Here is a 6,105-nt window from a genome sequence, read left to right as displayed (position 1 = left end):
CTCTTCTGAATCCAGCTTGTATTTCTGGACGTACCCTGTCAATAAACTGCTGCAACCATTTCTGCATTATCTTCAGCAAGACTTTACTGGCGTGTGATATGAATGATATTTTTAAATACTTTCCACACTCTATGGGATCACCTTTCTTTGAAATGGGTACAAATCTGGAAGAGATCCAACCCCTATACTTGTGGCTAGAATTCCACTTGGGAACGGGGATTCTTTGTTATGATGATGAGTCAGTTTTAATGAAGCTGCCACCAATCTTTTTGGAGATAGAAGAGCAGAATACACAGGAAGGAAGAGAGAAGGGATGAGAGAAGACAGGGCCCACACCCCATGAGATTCTCCCAAGGAGCCAAGGAGTAGAAGCAGAGAGAGAAGGACCTTGTCCCAGAGCCCACAGACAGAGACTCTTGCCCTAAAGCAGTTGCCCTGAATGAGGGCTGCCAACCTCCTAAACTTTGAGAAAATTCATTTCTCTTTGCTAAAACCACCTCCTTGTGCTATTTGTGGTGTAGCAGGTCTACATACCTGAGACATCACCCTACTAATGACTTGTGCCTTCTACCCTTTGATTTTAACAAGTTCTAATATGAATTGACCAAAATAGATTGTAGGATTTCAAGCCCAACAGTGTAATGAAGAGAGGGTGAAATCCACCGAAGTGGCCAGTAGTGAAGGTTCACAGCCCATTTTCAGAAAACTGCTATATTATTTCTTCCCACAGACGAAGAAGTCAGAGCCTTGACCTGTTTGAGTCCCTGTGTTGTGTGTGGGCTGCTATCTTATGATTGTTCCTCTTCCGAGGCACCAAGTTGAACAGTCCATGGGATCCTCACAAGGCCTGGGTCACCCCAAAGCCAAGCTCATTGAGCCACTTCTGACTCACAGTGACCCTGTAAGACAAGGAGAGCTGCTCCACGGGGCTTCCAAGGCTGCTGTCTTTGCAGGAACAGACGGCCACGTCTTTCTCCCAAAGAGTGGCTGGTGAGTTGGATGTGCTGACCTTTGGGTGAGTAACCTCATGGTTGAGCCCTGTGTTACCACACACCCAAACTACTCAAAGTCACAAATTCTCTGTTTGAATCCAAACCAGTGTATCTGCCAGTGTCCATCCAAACAGGGTATAATTCAACATCATGATGTAACTAGAGTCATGAAAATAAACGTAGTGCCCAAAGAATTGCTCATTCAAAGAGCCAAAAAGTCACAAAAGATATTTCAGCTAGCAACCATATTTTTTAGACAACCTCCACTCCTCAGAAGGATGGTTGGGCAATCTACTTCCATACTGACACCGCTTCGGAAACCCAAGGAGGGCTCGCTAGGAGTTGGGTTCCACTCCACGGCACATAACAGCAACAACAACCTACTTCAAGTTGTTATTTCCACTTACTATTATTTCTTATTAAGGAAGTCTGGTGGCACAGTGGGTAAGACGTTTGCTGCCGCACAGAATATCAGAAGGTCAAGGCCACCAGCTGCTCTGTGGGAGGAAGATGAGGCAATTGATATCCTTAAAGGTGCACAACCTTGGAAACCCAGTGGAGGTCACCATGAATTGGAATCCACTTGATGGCAGTGTGTAATGTCATGATGATGATTTTGGTTTGGGCCCGTTTTTTATAGCATTTCAGATCATGTTTTAAATCCAACCTGTGGGTCAGCCTCGCGTGATAGGCTAGAAATAGGACACCGGAGAGTCTAATACAGGAGAGAGATGTGTATGAACCACTGACGAAGGCTTAGTCAAAACCACTATGATTCCTTTCATGGGAAGTTCCTCTCAGAGCTCATGGAGCTCCCCCATGTAGGGAAGCCATGAGGGACCTAGGGAATCTCTCTGTCCCAGGACGTGGTCTCAGGAGGATAAGAGACTCCAAGTGATTCCTTTAAGGCAGTCTCTTGGACGCCAAGGAAATGATACCATCTTGAAATCGCTGCTAGTTGCCATGGACTTGGCTCCACCTCATGGTGACCTTGTGTATAATGGAGTGAAACCTTGCTGGTCCCGCCCATGCTCATGATCAATGGCATGTTTGAGCTGATGGTCATGGCTATTGTGTCCACCCATCTCATGGAAGGTTGCCCTCATTTTCGTAGACACTGTACTTGAACAACCATGATGACATTTTCTAACAATCCGTCTTTCCTCATGAGGTGTCCAAAGTAAGCAAGATGACATCTCACCATACTCACTTCTTTCTTTCTTTCTTTTTTCTTTTTTTTTTTTTTTGTGTGTGTGTCTGCTTTAGGTGCGAGTTTACAGAGCAGAGTTTGTTTTACATTCAACATCTCGTGTACATTTTGTTTCACTCCCCAATTACCATCCCGGACTGTAACCCACTCTCCTCCCCTCGCTGCCCAGTAACCCTCCCCCCGGGCCCCTCATAGTTGTCACTCCTGTGTGTCCTGCATTTCCTCCGTGCGAATGTTGCCCCTCTGGTACCCCGTGGTCGATTGCTCCAAGGGATGCATTTCCATAGAGTATGTGGGTGCACCACCCTGGTTTGAGTGGTCTGTGTGTATGTCTTGTTTACTACTGTGCTGAAAGTCAGCCCCTAGCAGTGAACTTTATTCTAGGCCCAAAGTGTATCCCAGGGCCACAGTATTGGGGGTCTCACCAGAGTCCTTCTGACCAGTAATTCTGGTCATTATTGAGTTTTTGGATTTTGTTCCACATGTTTCCTCCCACTCAATCCAGGATCTCCAGATTTGATCCTTTCCGAGTGGTTAGCATTGGTAGCCAGGCACCATCCAGTTCTTCTGGTCTCGAGGTCCATCATGTCCTAGGGCTGATTGCTTCCACATGCCCTTGGATTTTTGCACACTCCTTTGCTTCTGACGATAGGAGACCATTAGCTGCATCTTAGATGGCCGCTTGAAAGCTTTGAAGACCCCAGTCGCTACTCACCAACGTAGGATGAGGAATGAGATTTTTATGTATTTTGTTGTGCAAATTGAGTCTTGTGTCCCCCAGTTCTATGGTCCTGAGTCGATAGATCCATTGGTTCTCTCTGCCACAGTGCCAGGCTGTCTATGTCTGTCTTCTGTTGTTTCTGTAAGAATTGTGGGTATTTTTTATCACTGGTATCTGTGCAACATTAGCCTCCAATGAATCTATCCTTGGTCTAGAGTATCGCCTGTTCACTAAGTCCTATCTGAGTTTCTCAGATATTTATGGGTTTATCTGTAGCTTATTGTTTGGTGTTAATGGTAACGCAGTATCATAGATATACTGGTTGGTGTTAGCCTCTGTTGTCTATATCTTATGTGCACAATTCGGTGTCCTCCCTTCTCCTAATGTTATCACGGTGGTCACAGATGCTTTCTATACCATCCTGCCCCTTACCCACGTCAGCATATGGCCCCCAACTAGCCCAAAATTAATCCCTCCTTTTCCCTCCCCACCCCAGTAACCTACAAAGTGAGTTCCTTTTTCTTAAGCAAACCCTTCTTTGTCTTTTTACAGTAATGTGCTCCTACAGTATTTGTCCTTCTGTGATTGACTTACTTCACTCAGCATAATGTCTTCTAGCTTCATTCACATTGTGAGATAATTAGCATATCCTTCATTGTTCTTTAATGTAGCACAGTATTCCATTGCGTGAATGTACCATTATTTGTTTATCCATTCATCCATTGATGGGCATTTAGGTTGTTTCCATCTCTTTGCTATAGTGAATTGTGCTGTGATGAACATAGGTGTGCATATGTCTGTTTGTGTGCTATCTCTCACCTCTTTAGGATATATTCCTAGGAATGGAATTGCCCAGTCAAATGGTATTTCTATTTTCAGTTTTTTTCAAGAAACATCATACCATATGCCACAATGATTGCACCACTTTACAATCCCACCAGCAGTGCACAAGATTTCCAATCTCTCCACAACCTTAAAGAGACTCTTCACTAATGATATGCTGGTGGTCAACAAACCCATGAGGAATTGTTTGAGATCTTTAGTCATTAGAGAGATGCGAATCAAAACAACGATGAAATATCATCTCACCCCAGCAATAATAGCAAAGTTCAACAGAACAGAAAATAACAAATGCTGGTGAGGTTACCATACCCAATTCTAATAAACACTCCGGTAGTATTTATACAAAGTCTTATCACTCCAATCCATAGGCTTGAAGAAATATTTTCTTTACAAATTATCTCAAAAAAGTTTATCCTCCAAAATGTATACATGAGCCCTCTAAAGCCAAAAACAAACTCACCGCCATGGAGTTGATTCCAAACCATAGCAACCCACGTTGGGTTTCCACAGCTGTAAATCTTTATGGAAGCAGGCTGCCTCATCTTTCTTCTGTGGAGAAGCTGGTCAGTTCAAAACACTGACTTTCTGGTTAGTAGCCAAATGGCTTACTCATTTCACTACCAGAGCTCCTTACATGAGCTCAATAAGTGGATTAACTCATGACCATCAGCAGCACATTAATGATGGTTCACCGTATCATGGTGGCTGCCCAACATTCTTGCTATCATTTAGAATATGGTGTTTTCAAAATATGGTACCAGGTAGAAAATGTATATAAAAGAACCAAGTTACCCTCATGGAGAATTAGATCCCTGCCCTAACATTCACACTTCCACTTACTGTTATTTGTTGTTTTTATTCATGGTCCAGTTGGCTCCAACTCATGGCAACTTTATGTATGAAAGACTGAACCATTCCATAGTTCTGTGTCATCTTCATGGAGGGTGGTATGTTTGACCCCATCCATTCAATCATGTTGTTGTTGTTGTTGTTATGTGCCGTCGAGTCGGCCTCGACTCATAGCGACCCCTCCTTGGGTTTCTGAGGCAGTATCACTACGGAAGTAGGATTGCCCAACCTTCCAAGACATGTGTTTTTCTGGATATCTCTATTGAATGATTAGTGCTGTGTTTTATAAACGAAGCCACTTCATGTATCCTGAAACCAAAAGAACCAGATGGTGTGTATAAGAGGGCAGGGAAGCTAGATGAACAGAAACAGAACAACCAGAAAAGAAATCATGAGAATATTCATGCTTGGTGAAGACCGTGACCAATGTCTCTGAACAACCTGGCTAGAAATTGTTGAACGGGAACCTTAACTGTCGTGTAAACCTTCACTGAGATTACCATACATCATTATCCCAAAAACCAAACCAAACTCACTGCCATCAAGTCAATTCTGACTCATAGCGACCTTCATTGGGTTTCCACAGCTGTAAATCTTTATGGAAGCAGACTGGATCATCTTTCTTCCACAGAGTGGCCGGTGGGTTTGAACCACTGACTTTTTGGTAACCGGTCAAGTGCCTTAAGCACTACACCACTTGAGCTCCTCTAAAACATTATTAGGAAAAAAATTTTACCCCATGGTAAAATTTCTGTCAACCCATCTCCTGGAAGGTCACCCTCATTTTAACAGATCCTCTATTTTGACAACCACGGTAACCTTTTCTACCAATTGGTCTTTCCTCGTGAGGTGTCCAAAGTAAGCAAGATGACATCTCACCATACTCACTGCTGAGGGGCATTCTAGCCTTATCACTCCGAGCCACAGGCTTGAAGAAATATTTTCTTTGCAAATTATCTCAAAAGATTGAACCAACAAACAAACAATCTTTGTTGTACAACAATCTTTGTCGTACAGACAACAAAGATGACCTCTTTTGCACATACAGTACTGTGTTGTCAGTGAAAGCAAACATTGATATACGTGTGGATAGATGGGTAGACAGGCTGAACTATTAGGTATGTCTATGCAGCAGGGAGTGTTCCCCAGACTATGTACAAGGTTGGTGGAATGTTTCTACAGCTGTATTGGTATTTCTGTAAGAATTCCCAGGTGTATAGTAGAGCTGACAAGGGGTAAGGTTGTGGTCACTTCTTGGCCACAGCCAGCTACCCAGAGAGAGTGAGTCCTGTGGCCTCAGAACCATGGTCTCAGGGGACATCAAGCTCAATTGACATTACATACTACACAAAACATTGTTCCACCTCCTACTTTGGTGAGTATTGACTGGGATCTCATAAGCTTGCAAGCAGTCATCGAGATGCAATGATGGGTCTCTCCTCATCCAGAGCAAAGAAGAATGAGGAAAACCAAAGATTCATGGAAAGAAT

Source organism: Orycteropus afer, unplaced genomic scaffold (assembly GCF_000298275.1).
Source record: "Orycteropus afer afer isolate SDZICR_OR568_19922 unplaced genomic scaffold, OryAfe1.0 scaffold00426, whole genome shotgun sequence".
Lineage (NCBI taxonomy): Eukaryota > Metazoa > Chordata > Mammalia > Tubulidentata > Orycteropodidae > Orycteropus > Orycteropus afer.
This window is presented reverse-complemented; position numbering follows the sequence as displayed.